Source organism: Nicotiana attenuata, unplaced genomic scaffold (assembly GCF_001879085.1).
Source record: "Nicotiana attenuata strain UT unplaced genomic scaffold, NIATTr2, whole genome shotgun sequence".
NCBI lineage: Eukaryota > Viridiplantae > Streptophyta > Magnoliopsida > Solanales > Solanaceae > Nicotiana > Nicotiana attenuata.
In genome coordinates this window covers 76,399-92,201 of record NW_017673609.1, presented here as the reverse complement: position 1 = coordinate 92,201, position 15,803 = coordinate 76,399, and positions in this window count along the sequence as shown.

The following is a 15,803-nucleotide window of genomic DNA, read 5'->3' as shown; positions in this document are numbered from 1 at the left end:
TCCCTTGACCGGTAAGTCATTTTTATCGTTGGCTTCTTAGTTGCTTTCCTTTTTGTGTTCGTTTTGGCTGACTTTCTTTTTTCTTTGTATTCTGCTTAATTTCAGCCAGGGGGTCCTAGAAGAAGTCGAAAGATCCTGCCCCCGCGTTGCGAAAGAGGAAGAATACAAAGGCCTCGGCTTTCGCCCCCTCCTCGACTATGTCCTCTTTGCTCGTGCCCCGGTTCCTCCTTCGACCGTTGTTGCCATCGCTCGTGCCTCAGTCCCTCCTGTTGGTGCGTCTTATCCCGTTCCTTTAGCGTCTTCACTATATCGTCTTATAGACGAAGCCGAGGAGGAGCCAATGGCGAGGAAGATTTGATGCCTCGCAAGAGCAGGTTTGTAGATACAAGTAACGGGGTCGGTTGGGCTGTCAACGTAACGGAAGGTGATTTTACGTTAAGAGAGACGATGACCATTATCATCGGAGACAAGGCCGAACCGTTGTCTGAAATTCTGAGGTTGGCGGAGGCCGATGTAGGTACGCCTCTTCCTTCTGTGATATAGGAGGCTGAAGGGCCAGCTACTGGAGTCTTTGATGCTTCGCGGCAAGAGGAGCCGTCGACTTTGCGTCCAGATGATGCTACTTCCTTACCGGTCGATAAGGGAGAAAAAGGCGTTGCTGAAGAAGGCTATGAGACGGGTTCAGAAATTGACGTTGGCGACCTGAAGATGATGGAGGAAGGGTTTACCCAACTTGAGGTAATGTTGGAGGGGTCAACAAGGACCATTGCGATCCCTATGGATCGTGATTTGCTGAAAAATACGAAGAACGTAGTCCCTAGACACGGCCTCCGTTGTTCCGAGATAGAGGGTAAAACCCTTAAAGAGTTGGATGACGATACTCTGTCGAGGAGCATCGCTAGTCTTTCCCTTAGATTAAGTGTTCAAGGTTTTACTCTTTTCTTCTTTTTACCTTTATTTTTCGGGGCGTCTTCGCTTCTAACTCACTCCTTTTATTTTTCTTATCGCAGACGGTGATCTTGGAGATCGAGAGTGCCCGAAGGGAGGAGAGTCGTAGGGAATTTTTCATAAGGCTGAAAAGTAAGTACCTTCAGTATCGCCGCAAGTACCGGGTATTTCGTCGACGGCTCGAGGAGGGTAGATACATGCAGACCTTTCGGGACGAGTTGAAGGAGATAGATGATGAGCTGGTGAAGTCCATTGAGAAATGCGGCGTCCTCGAGGGGACGTTGAGGAGCAAGGAAGAGGATCTTGAAGTCAGCAAGGGCGTGGAGGCCTAGTGTAGTGATCTTTAAGTGCAAGTGGTCGAGCTGTATAGGCAGTTGGAAGAATGTCGGCTTCAGCTGGTAGGCCTTAGTGGTGAAGTTGGTGAGAAGAAGAGCGAGCTTGAGAAGGAGGAGTCTTTTCGCTTGAACGTTCAGAGAAAATTGGAGATGCTTGAGCCAGCGAACAGTGCCCTTCAGCTCGAGCGGGAGAACGACCAGTCCATGGCGAAAGCTAAGGAGGACCGACTAGAGGGGAGAGGAGGAGAGCTGGAGAAGGATAATGCCCTCCTTCATGGTCGGGTGGTCGCACTGGAAGCTGAGAAGGCTCAACTGCTTGCACAACCCTCTTCTTCTTGTACTTCGATATTTCCCAACGTTCCTCGGGCATTGTATGAGGAATGGATTTACGCTAAATATCAATTGGACGTATATCAAGATTTACATATGGTGGGATCCGTTTCCGAGGTCTCCCTCGAGGATGTTTATATTAAAGCCCGTGAAGCTCGAGTCATTTGTGGGTACGATCCTGCCACAACTAAGGGTGATGAGGGCGATAATGAAGATGTGAATCGGCTTGAAGAGGATGCTTGGTATGACATTGCTTATCCTGAGGATGAAGGCGGCGAAGGTAGGGGTGGTCAAGGTGACGATAATATTGGTGGTCAAGGCGGCGAAGGTGCAGAAGATCACGATGGTGGTGATCAATAGTATTTCTTCTCTTTTTGTAAAATTTTGTGTATTTTTTGGCGGCATCACCATGAGCTTTTGTAAAAAATGTTTTAAGTATGAAACGCCAAAGTTGTTCTCTACGTTTGTTTCTTTTCCTGTGGTTTATTTTCTGTACTTGTATGTTTTTTGTTTTTGTTGTTTGGCTGCCTTGGCTCTTTCTTTGTGCGTTGAAACATGGCCGAGGCCGTCGACCTATTTGGTTGTGCTCTTTCGTTAAATTACGGTCAAGGATTGTTAGGTATTTGTTCGATAAGGTTGAATATAGCCTGAGTTTAATTATGGCCGAGGGCCGGTGAGTGTTCGTTTGAACAAGGTCGAACATGTCCTGAGTTTAATTATAGTCGAGGACCGGTGGGTATTCATTCGAACAAGGTCGAATGCAATTTAGATTTATGGCCAAGGGCCAGTAGGTGCTAGTTCGAACAAGGTCGAGCGTAACCTAAATTTAATTATGGCCGAGGACCAGTAGGTGTTAGTTCGAACAAGGTTGAATGTAAACTAAAATTATGGTCGAGGGCCAATAGGTGTTAATTCGAACAAGGTCGAGCGTAACCTAAATTTAATTATGGCCGAGGGCCAGTAGGTGTTAGTTCGAACAAGGTCGAACGTAACCTAAAATTATGGCCGAGGACCAGTAGGTGTTAGTTCGAACAAGGTCGAACGTAACCTAAATTTTATTATGGCCGAGGGCCAATAGGTGTTAATTCGAACAAGGTCGAACGTGACCTAAACGTAAGAAAGATATGCTGATAACTATAAAGTTTATTGTCTTGGCATTGCTGTTTTGGTTACATGCTTGGAGAAATTTTATAGATTTTTCGGGCATTGGCTAGCGTTCCAGTCCCAGTCCCAGTCTATCTAGTCCCTTCATTAGTTGACCTGGAGAGTGTTTAAGAGGTCGAGCAATGAATTAACAGTCATGGCCCCGTCTTCGCGTACTACGACTTAAAGTGTTCCCTTGGCCGCCTCGTTGAAAACCTCCCTGAGAAAACCCAACTGGGACAAAACTCAAGTGAGGGAAAAAAGAGTACGACTTGGGTGACGCTTTATCTCTTAAAAGTTGAAGTATTTGAGGTGGCTAATATTCCAGTCGTTTGGTAGTAGTTTTCCTTTCATTGTTTCTAATTTGAATGACCCTTTATTTGCTTTTGCTGTGATTTTCTATGGATCGTCCCAATTTGTTCCCAGCTTGCCTTCTCTGGGGTCCTTGCTCGCTTGTGTTTTAGCTTTAAGTACGTAGTCCTCAACTTTGAGTGGCCTGACCTTTTCTTTCTTGTTATAATAGCGTTCTGCTTGTTGTTTTTGGGCGATTATTCTTATATGGGCCATATCTCTTCGTTCATCGACTGCGTCAAGCTCTTTCCTTCTGCTCTCGTTGTTGCTTGTATCGCTCTCATGGGAGTATCTTAGGTTGGGTTCTGTAACCTTGATTGGTATTACTGCCTCGACCCCGTAGACCAAAGAGTAGGGCGTCTCTCCTGTGCTCGTCTTCGGAGTTGTTCGGTAAGCTCATAGTACTTTTGGTAGTATTTTCGGCCATAGTCCCTTGCCGTCTTCAAGCTTTTTCTTCATGATATTTAGTATTGACTTGTTGGAGGACTCTGGTTGCCTGTTCCCTGCGGGGTGGTATGGTGTCGAGAGTATCCTTTTAATATGCTATTTCTCCAAGAATTCAACGGTTTTCTTTCCTGTGAACTAGGGTCCGTTATCGCAGCTGATCTATTTGGGAAGGCCAAACCGGCATATGACGTTTCTCCATATAAAGGTGATTACTTAATGTTCCCGTATTTGGGCGAATTCTCCTACTTCCACACATTTAGAGAGATAGTCAGTTAAAACCAAAAGGAATCGCACGTTACCTCGCCCTGCCGGGAGGGGGACCGCGATGTCCATTCCCCATTTAATGAACGGCCAAGGTGAGGTGACCAAATGGAGGTGTTCGCGCGCTTGGTAAATCATTGAGGCATAGTTTTGGCATTGCTCGCATCTCTTCACGAAGTATGCGACCTCTTTTTTCATGGTGGGCCAGTAATATCCCGCCCGTATGAGGCATCTGACTAGTGCCCGATTGCCGGAGTGAGCCCCGCAATGGCCTTCGTGGACTTCTTCAAGGACGCGTCGAGTTTGATTTGGGCCCAGGCATTTTGCTAAAGGGCTGCCGTAAGTTCTCTTATACAGGTCATTGTGGAGGATACTGTATCTTGCCGCTTGCATTCTCAGTTTCTTGGCCTCCTTTTTATCATCTGCGAGTGTGCCGTCCTGCAAGTATGTAATAATACGATTGCGCCAGTCCCAAGTTAATTTTATGGTTCTTACCTCGACTTAGTCTAGCGATGAGTTGAGGAGGTGGACCACGTTTTTGTCTCCGATTGTAATGTTTTTGGTGGCTGCGGCTAGTTTAGCGAAGCTATCCGCCTCAGCATTTTGTGCTCATAGAAATTGGTCAAGATGGCACTCGTCGAACTCGGGTAGCAACTTGCAGATTTCGGTCTGATATTTTTGCAATCTTTGTTCCTTGATTTGGGAAGTCCTTGTGACATGGTTGACCACGAGTTGGGAATCACAGCGTAGTTTTAACCGTTTTGCCCCATACTTGACTGCTAGTCTCAAACCTTCAATTACGACCTCATACTCGGCCTCGTTCTTAGTTATATCCGGGCACCTTATGGATTGGCGAATTAGTTTTAGGACTTCGAGTACGAGTCCCAGTCAGGATCCCAAAGCGTTGGAGGCGCCATCGGTGTATAGGACCCAAAGGTTTTGTGCTTCGACGGAAGTTGGGTCGGCTTCCCTTTCGATTTCGGCCATTATTTTTGCGCTGAAGTCGGCGATGATGTTAGCGAGCACTTGCGACTTTATCATTGTTCGCAGCTGGTGCGTGATATCGTGCTCGCTCATCTCGATGACCCATTTGGCCAGCCTTCCCGATAGATCAGGTTTATGCAAAATGCTTCTTAGGGGGAAGGTCGTGACGACCAAGATGGGATGGCATTGGAAATACGGTCTAAGCTTTCGTGAAGCTACTACCAAGGCAAAGGCCAGTTTCTCGAGGTGAGGGTACCTCATCTTGGCATCGACTAATGTTTTCTAATGTAATATATGTGGGATGGCGTACCATTGTTTTCTCGAACCAGGACTGCGCTTACAACTAGTTTGGATACAACTAAGTAAACAAGGATGTGCTCCCTGGCTTCGATTTTGAAAGCAAGAGTGGCGACGACAAGTATGCCTTTAGGTCCTTTAGGGGCTGGACGCACTCAGAAGTCCATTGGAGGCCGTTATCTTTCTTAAGTATGCCAATGAATTTGTGGCACTTGTCTGACGAAGGTGAGATGAACCTTGATAGGGCGTCAATACGGCCAGTCAACTTTTGAACCTATTTTTTGGTAGTTAAGAGTTCTGGTATCCCCTCGATGGCTTAGATTTGGTCAGGATTGACCTCGATCCCTCATCGAGACACCAGGAAACCTAGAAACGTTCCTGAGGCCACGCTGAATGTACACTTTTCTGGGTTCGGCTTCATTCCGTACCGTCTGAGTATGTCGAAAGTTTCTTTTAGATGGTCGATGTGGTCTTCTTTCCTTTTGGACTTGACCAACATGTTGTCTATATAGACTTCATTGTTTTGTCGAGCTATTCCTTGAACATCCTTGTCACAAACCTTTTGATAAGTTGCCCCCGAGTTCTTTAGCCCAAAGGGCATGACCCTGTAGTAGTACGTCCCTTGATAGGTGATGAATGTGGTTTTCTCTTGATCCTCTTCTTTCATGAGGATTTGATTATAACCTGAGTAAGCGTCTAAAAAGCTTAGTAGTTCATACCCGGCCGTTGTATCGATGAGTTGGTCGATATGAGGTAACGGGAATGAATCCTTGGGGCATGCTTTGTTCAAATCTGTGAAATCCACGCACATCCGCCATTTCTCATTCTTTTTTTTCACCATGACCACGTTGACGGCCCACTCGGGATACTTCGACTCCTTGATAGAACCGTTTTCTAACAGTTTTTCCACTTCTTCGTGTACTGCATCGTCAATTGTGGCGTTGAACTTATACCTGACCTGTCTCATTGGGGGGTGGAATGGTTCGACGTTCAGTTTGTGCATGGCGATTTCCTTTAGGATACTTGGCATATCTGTATGGATAAAGGCAAACAAATCTGCGTTAACTATTAAGAATTGATGGAATTCTTGAAGTTTGCAGCCGATGTAAGCCTTCTTGCTGCAGTCGTTGCGGTCTAATTGAACGGGGTCGAGGTCTTCTATGGTCGATCCCGTAGCTTCGACCATATCGAGGTCTTTGATGTTGTCCCCATTATTGTCATATTCCGACCTCAGCCATGCTGATTGCTACGCTTATTTTTCCTTGTCCCCTTTTTGCTGGGTGACCGTTCTATCTGGACCGATGTGGTAGCATTCCCGGGATGTGCGTTGTTCCTCTTGTATACTGAATATTCCTCATGGAGTTGGAAATTTGACGACTTGGTATAAGCTGGAGGGGACGACCTTCATGGGGTGTATCCACGATCGTCCCACTGTGGTGGTATACTGGTACATGATATGGAATGTCGTCTCTAGAGTCACGCCGTCGGCCAAAATGGGGAGTGTGATTTCTCGGGATGTCTGCTCAACTGCATTGTTAAAACAAGTTAGCGTGATGCGGTGCGACACTATCTTGTCTTCGAGTCTCATTTGGGCGAGCACTCGGGGATGGATTATGCACACGCCGCTCCCGTCATCTATCATAATGCGATTAACATCAGTATCCAAAATATGCAAAGTAATAATGAGGGCATCGTTATGAGGAAATGTCAATCCATCGGCTCCGACTTACCGAAGATGATACTTTCTTCGAGTTCGTCGTATCGCTCGTGCGTGATTGATCGTTTGAGTGTGTGGGTAGTGGTGAACTTCACGTTGTTGATGGAGGCATCATCGCTGCCGCCGATGATCATGTTGATGGTTCGAGCTGGTGAGGGTGGTTTTGGCGGTCCTTGGTGTTCGCGTCCTCTAGCGAAGTTTGTTCGTCCCTTGTCGCTCAATAACTCTTTGAGGTGACCTTGTCGTAACATGTTTACGACTTCTTGCCTTAGGGCGATGCAATCCTCAGTTTTGCGTCCTCGTTCCTGGTGGAACTTATAGAGGGCGTCGAACTTTCTGGTATTCGGGTCCGATCTCATCTTCGGCAACCACTTGACTTTCGGTCCGAGTTTTTCTAAAGCGTAGACTATCTCTGTAGGTGATACACAAAACTTGTGAGCAGATAATAAATGAGGCATACCTCGGTTGTTCCGATGAGTTCCCATCCTTGGTTTGGGTGGACCCTCTTCGTAGCAGGGAGAGGGCGCAGCGGCCGCCCTGACATATGGTTGATGCCGTTCCCTGTTAGGTCGTAGGATTAGATAATCTCTTCTGGCGTTGTCTCTTCGAACCTTTCTTGTTTCGACTTGTACCAAGGTTAGTCTTTGGGTTGGCCCGTTGAGGTCGTCCTCATCTGTATGGACCTCGGCATAATAAGCATTATGGATTTCGTCCCAAGCAGTTGGGGGGGGGGGGTACTTCATCAACCGACTCAATAGTTTCCTAGTTGCTCTCGAACCATCCCTACTCAGCCCATTCTGAAAAGCTGTGACCGACATCCCTTCGAATACGTTTGGCAAATTCATCCTTACTCGATTGAACCGGGCAAGGAAGTCCCTCAGTCCCTCTCTTAGAGATTGTTTAATAGCAAATATGTCGTTCACTCTCGCCTCGACCTTCTTGGCTCCGGCGTGGGCCATTACGAACTTATCGGCCATTTCTTCAAAGGTTTCTATGGATCATGCTGGTAGCTATGAATACCAGGTTAATGCCCCTCCCGTGAGGGTCTCGTCGAACTTCTTCAACAGGATGGAAGACACCTGTTCTTTGGCGAGGTCGTTGCCTTTTACGGCAGTGATAGAATGAGTCACATGATCTTCAGGGTCGGTTGTGCCGTCATATATCCTGAGGTAAGGCGACATTTTAAAGGTTTTTAGTATAGCTTGTGGGATAACATCATCACTGTATGGCTGTTCGACGAACCGACCGGTATCCCTCTTCGGCAATAGCTTAGGGGCACCCTGTATTTTATCGATCCTTTCTTGGTGTTCTTTCATTTGGTCTCGAAGTGTCTTGTTTTCATTCTCCATTTCTTCCATCTTTTTTCAGAATGGCTGCAAGGGCGTTGTCACCTGCACCATCAATGGCATTGTGAGTAATTCCTATCGTTGGAGGAAAAGGCTGGTTGCACTGCTCGTCCGCCTGCTGTATCATGCAAGTCCTTGCATTTTCTGTAGTCGTGTCTCGAGTGGGCCTGTTGAGGACGCTGACTAGCGTGTTAGTTAGCCACGCTTCGAGGAGCTTTTTTACAGCTGGGGGCGTCTCTTCCCCCACAGATGTGGAGGTTCCCTTACCACGAGACTTTGTGATGCTACGGTGAGGGGGCGGTGAACTATCTCGCCTAGGGGAGGCACTACGCATCGCGCCTTCGTCTGCCGTTTCACAGCTTTTGTTGATGACGTTCACGAGGTCGGTCGGGAGGTCATTTATTATGCTCGTCCTTTCTTCTTGGTTACTTGCCATGTTGGGATTTGTGTACACATAGAAAGGAGATCTTTGTTTTTTGTGACGTTAGTGACCCGTGTTAGTTGTAGAGCTAGAGGAAGCTAAAAATTTAACTAAGAAATTACCACAAAAGGCGCCAAATTGTTTGACCCAAAAATATGACTCTTGGTTAAAATAATTAAATTTATGTGATTATGGGTTAAACTTAGTTAACAATAATCTTTCTAGATGTAGCTTCCGAGAAAGTGATAAACGTCAGATAGATCTGGTCGAGTAGTGATATTGATATACAATAACTATTCCAAAAAGCATGAGTAATAATGTACCATTTAATAGCAATGAATAACAATAAATGACACTTAAGTAAATAGGAGGAATGATTCATCCAATAAAGGATGAACTAGATAATTGTCCCTCCTGACAATGATGAGTGACAGACAAATCCTTGAATGTTCGAATTATTCTCGGATCCGATGAAAAAGTATGGAATAATATCGACAATAATCTTAGTAAAAAGGTGTTGTAAGAGAGAGAATCTTTTTGTCAAAGTGTATTCTTACAAATGAATATCACATACCCTACATCATTGTCTCTTTTTTCTATTTATATGAGACATATTTCTAGTAAACCCTAATAGTACAAGTGCAGATAATATCCACTAGAATATTCTTTTTAATATCCTATTTCGAAAACTAGCCGTTACAGCTTCATCAACGGTGCTCGACCTCGACCATTATTGACATCTCGACTACGGCTCACGTCGACTCTTCAGCTACGAGTCTTGCTGCTTCCTGGTCACCTTGACTAACAAGGGCTCGAGAATTCTTTCTTTAGTGTTATCTTACTTTAAATATTTTAGGGCAGATTTTGACCCATACATGATCCTATTTTAAAAATATACTAATAGATTCAATAGCAAAAGCTTTAAAGATTAAAATAACAAAATTCAAATTCTAAATCCAAGATCATAGGATACTCACACCTATAAGACTAGACACAAACCAATACCACTAATTGTGAGTTCTTAGTTTGGTGTGATTTTACATATATGTATGTACTCTAGCCATTTATTACTGTCATTTCATATTTAGATTACAGTATTTTATTGATTTACTTCTGTTAGGATACGTGTTAGGCAAAAGTTTTACGAGTTTTTTTGGATATTAAATTTAGACTTTCCTTCTCTATTTTGATGTTTTCTCAAAAGAAAAGATGTATTACATTGGGGTAAAAAGCAAAAGATAGTGAAGATTGAACTTGCATCTATTTTAGTGAGAGATTTTACGCTCCAGCTATATTAAAGTAATTTCACATCTAAAACGCATAACTTCTTGATAAAGAAGTATTTTAATGCCTTGTTGGATTTACTCGAAAACTTCAATTATATGGAGGAGAAAAGTAAAAATGAACTTTATTTTTTTAAATGCAGACGTTTAGGCAATATTTAATAGAAATCGGAAAACAGATTATATGTGAAGTTGAAGTTAAAAAGTGTGTATAGAAGTCGACTTGTGCTTTTAGGTTAATTTTACTTTGAAATTTTTTAAAAATTTGTGTGTAAAATTATTAAATTATTTTATTGTTTTCTGTATCTATAAATTATTTTATAAACTTATTACAATTGGTTGACTTGTTGATAAATAAATAAAGAAATTTACTGCCTGCACGAAAGTAGGCGGCTGTCATAGTCGTTAATTAATTGCAGTTTGCAGACAATGTATCAACTTTCAAAAAATAAAAAAATAAAAAATTAAAAACGAGGAAAAGAGAAAAAGGCAAAAGGAAGAGAAAAAAATATACTATTCCTCGAAACCATTTTCTACTGTTTTAAGAGATTCGTTCGTGTCTTTTGCGAAAGTAACATTCTTCCCTGTATCCGACAATTATAAACTTCTTAGAACTAGAGTATGAAGCACGAGATTACTTGATTAAGTTCAAACTTCAAAATTGTACATTTATGTTAAGTTGTTTTCATTATCACTAAAAATAAGCTGTTTAGTGATAATCTTTAAAATTTTGAAGCATGCACAGTAAAGGGGAAGGAAACTTATTTGCATTTGACAAAATATTTAATTTAGCTCTTAGGAAGAATGATAGTCATAAGCTAGGGTGACTTAATTCTGTAATTCATATCATAGGTTGAACATCTGATAGTCCTGGTCAAGTTAGTAAAAGTTTAAACACAAAAATTTGTACTAATTCGTTTGTTGTATTTTATGACGAAATTTCTAATTTAATTTTAAATATGATATAATATTCGTATATGGTTATAACAATTAATAACATGGCATTACGGATAAACTTAAGGTTTTAAAAATATAAGTAATACTAATTTTAGGACAATTAAAAGTAAAACAGATAGTATAATTCAAAATAGAATAGAGGAATTAGTATTTATTTGATGTATAAAGAGTGAATTATCTAAAAACTGAGAAAGTGATGACAGTGGGGTTCGGACTTTACGTTTCAAACTTGGCTTCTTCTATCTGAATCTGAGTTCCAACTTTCATGTAAATATGCAATGTACTGGCATCTCTTTTTAGGAGTAGCTTTCTTCTTCTCTTTTCACTATTTTAGTATTTATCCACTTTTGTCGTTATCTCTGTTTTGTTTTATTTGAAAAATAGAAACAAGAAAATTAAAGTTTGCTCCCTCAATTTCAAAATCGCATCATATGTCCCCCAAAGTTTTTATGGTAGAATTCCATCACTTCCATGGTAGTATATATTCATGTAATTTTTTATACCAATGACATTCATGTTTTGAACTTTCTTCATTAAAATAAGTTGTGAGACATTGGTTGTTAGATAACGCACACTTGTAAGAGTCAAATGGCATATACCGACTTAACGTCAAGGCTATTATGGCCAAAAGAGTTACTTCTAAAAGGATAAATTGTTTTTGTGCGACCAATCTCGCGACTAAAAGTCAAAACGTCTCCACTAAAAGTCAGCACAGTAATCGCCAAAAGAAGGGGCGGCACAGTGCCGACTTTTAGTGGCGACATTTTGACCTTTATTGGAAACCGTGTCGCCACAAAATTTGTGTATCCTTTCAAAAGGCAACTCTCTTGGCGACAATAGCCTTAACTTTATGCGGACTTTGTTAGACATACTCCCTCCGGTCCAAAATAAGTGATTTTTTGGATGTTTTCACACGGATTAAGAAATCCACCTTTTAGCATTAATTAGCAATGGAATTGACCATATTAACCTTTACTATCTCACATAAACACTCCTAACACATATTCCAACACTATTTACTCCAAGGACAATGTAGGAAAAAAATAATTAATTCATTCTTGAAATCTGAAAAAATCACTTATTTTGAACCACAAAAAAAGGCCAAAAAATCACTTATTTTGGACCGGAGGGAGTAGTTTGTATATGTGGGGTTTCCCACATCAGTGACTTTAAGCCACTTTTGAGGCCTTAAAAGGCTAAGTTTACTAAGTCATATAGAATGAGTATTTGACATACTTCTAAAAGTATATATATATATATATATATATATATATATATATATATATATATATATATATATATATAAAAACATGGTTGCTGCTGCTAGTCAGAGTCAAGACTGGTGGTTGATTCTGGTGCCACAGTTCATGTCTGTTACGAAAAGAATATGTTCAAGACCTATGCAGAAGCTAACATTGCTAAATGTATATCATGTTTCCGACATGAAGAAGAACTTGATGTTCGCTGATTTGTTGTCTAAGAGATGCTTCAAGATAGTCATAGAATCTGATCATGTAATAGTAACTAAGAATGGTGTCTTTGTTGGAAAATGATACAATTGTAATGGCATGTTTAAATTGAGTATCAATGAAATAAATTATGTTTCTGCTTATGTTGTTGAGTCTGATTCTATATTATGGCATGCTAGATGAGGACATTTAAATTTTGGTTCCTTAAAATATATGTCTAGAAATGGTTATATATCATGTAAAACTGAACATGTAGGAAAATGCGAAATTTGCATACAAGCAAAAATGACAAAGAAACTATTTCGTAAAGTTGAAAGATTTTCAGAATTATTAGACTTAGTACACTCTGATATATGTGAATTAAATGGTAAATTAACTAGAGGAGGCAAAAGATACTTCATTACTTTTATAGATGACTTCTCTAGATTTACATGTTTATTTACTTAGAACAAAAGATGAGGCTTTTCAAAAGTTTAAGGAATATAAGTCAGTAGTAGAAAATAAAAAAGGTAGGAAAATTAAAATAATTAGGAGTGATAGGGGCAGAGAATATTTTCATGCTGAATTTAATAAGTTCTATGAAGAACATGGATTAATACATCAAACAAGTGCTCCCTATACACCACAACAAATTGGATTGACTAGATAAAAAATAAAACTTTAGTGAATATGGTTAATGTTATGATTTTAAATGCACGCTTACCATATAATTTATGGGGTGAAGCTTTACTAACAATATGTTATATTTTAAATAGAGTGCCTTCAAAAAGTATGCGTATTTCACCTTATGAGATTTGGAATAGTAGAAAATCAAATTTAAATTATTTCAAAGTGTGGGGGTGTATATCTTATTATAAGGTGTCTAATCATCATAGAATAAAATTGGGGCCTAGAGGAATTAAAAGTATTTTTGTAAGGATATGCACAACATTCAAAAGCATATAGAATGTTAGAATTGGAATCTAATACTATTGTTGAATCTATTCATATTAAATTTGTAGAAAATAAGTTTATAAAAGATACTACGGATGAGCATTTAGTTCAACCAAATCAAAGTAATGTTGGTGTGAGTAAGAGATCATACTCAGAAATTATTAACAATGAGAAAAGTGACAATACTCAATTAGAACCTAGAAGAAGCCAAAGAATTAGAAAAGAAAAACACCTCAATTCTGATTTTATTTCTTCAGATTTTATAGTTTTTCTTGTGGAAGGAGATAGAACATCTGTAAGTTATAAAATGCCCATCTTCTGTAATGTTAAGATGACCCAACAACACTCCAAAGAGCTATGACTTCGAGGGATGCTGCTTTTTGGAAAGAGGTCATCAATGATGAAATGGACTTAATAATGTCCAATAACACATGAATTTTAGTTGATTTGCCTCCTGGGTCTAAACCTATAGGTTGTAAATGGGTTTAGGAGAAAATATAAGACGGATGGTTCTATACAAACATTTAAAGCAAAACTAGTTGCAAAAGGCTTCACGCAAAAGGAAAGCATTGACTACTTTGATACATATGCTCTTGTAGCTAGAATAACATCTATTAGAGTACTTTTATCTTTGGCATCTATATCTGGTCTGTACGTACATCAAATGGATATTAAAATTGCATTCTTAAATGGAAACTTGAGTGAAGAGATTTATATGAAACAACCTGAAGGATTTGTTCTTTCTGGAAATGGACATAAAGTTTGTAAGTTGATAAAGTCTTTCTATGGGTTGAAACAAGTACCAAAGCAGTGGCATGAAAGTTTTGATAGTATAATACTATCTAATGGATTCGTACATAATCATGTTGACAAGTGTATTTACTCCAAATTTGTGAAAGAATATGGAGTTATCATTTGTCTCTATGTTGATGACATGTTGATATTTGGTACGGATATGCTTGGAATTTATGTAACCAAGAAGTATTTAACTTCTGTTTTTAAGATGAAAGATTTAAATGAAGTTGATACTATCTTAGGTATTAAGATTAAAAGAACCGCAGATAATAAAATGATTTTATCACATGCCCATTACATTGATAAGATACTTTGCAAGGGCACTCAAGTGTCAAATTAACTGAAAATTTGGAAAGAACAGTGGCTCAAATAGAGTATGCAAGTGTGATAGGCAGTATGATGTATGCAATGCATTGCACTAGACCTGATATAGCAGTTGCAGTTTGTAAACTTTCAAGATTTACTAGTAATCCAAGTAATGATCATTGGAAAGCGATAATAAGAGTACTTGGGTATTTAAAAAGAACAAAACACATGGGTATATACTATAGTGGTTTTCCTACCGTATTGAAAGAATATTCTGATGCGAGTTGGATTATGAATGTTAATGAAAGTAAAGCTACTTTAGGTTGGATATTCACTTTAGGAGGTGGTGCCATTAGTTGGGCATCCAAGAAACAAACTTGTATTTTTTATTCTACAATGGAATCTGAATTTAATGCATTAGCAGCTGCTGGAAAAGAAGTGGAATGGCCGAAGAACATGTTACTAGACATTAAGTTGTGGCCACAACCTATGCCAGCCATTTTTATATTATGTAATAGTAAGACTACAATATTTGTAGCTCATAATAAAATGTATAATGGGAAATCAAGACATATAAGCCTCAGACATGCTTATATAAGAGAGTTAATTATCAATGGAACTATAACTATAATATATGTGAGATCAAATAAAAATTTGGCTAATCCACTTACTAAGGCATTGCCAAAAGAAGCTGTACAACATACTAGTGAAGGAATGGGGCTGAAACTCTTAAATTAAAACACTAGTGATGGAAACCCAACTTTGAGTTAGTATACACTCTAATAATATAAGTCAAAGGGTAATAACAAGTTATTTGTGTTTGTTTAAGCACTTATCTTCTCTTAGGAGCCTTAATTCTAATGTACAGCTTACTGTTATATGAGGAGCTACAGAGTTAGAGTTGTTAAGTGCCTGTAATAACAGGGGTACAATGACAAACTCGAAAGTGCAAACTGTTACTTTGAAGAGGTTGAATTAATTTTTAACAGAATTAGCAAATGTCTGAGTAACAGGGACATAAAGTCTAAATTCCACCTATATGAATATGAAGTGGTGCCGCTTCGAATAAGATTTAAAGGGTTGGTCTTATAAATATTCTTGAAATCAGGAGTAACACATGGCCATAAAAGTGCTAAAGCTCTATATTGGATTGTTTCGCTTCTTAATAATATTATGTGTGTGATGCTTTCGGTTTGACAAAAGGAGTTATGGTTCAAATCTTAGGATACCAATAACTTCGTCAAACTTTAAGGTATTTACACTAGTGGAAAGTTCAAATCTACACAAGATACTTCCATTATACACGATATTCTGATACATATACAAACTAGTAGGGGATTGTTAGACATAGTTTGCATATGTGGGGTTTCCCACATCGGTGGCTTTAAGCCACTTTTGAGGCCTTAAAAGGCTAAGCCCACTAAGTCATATAGAATGAGTATTTGATATACTTCTAAAAGTATGTGTAATATATATTTAA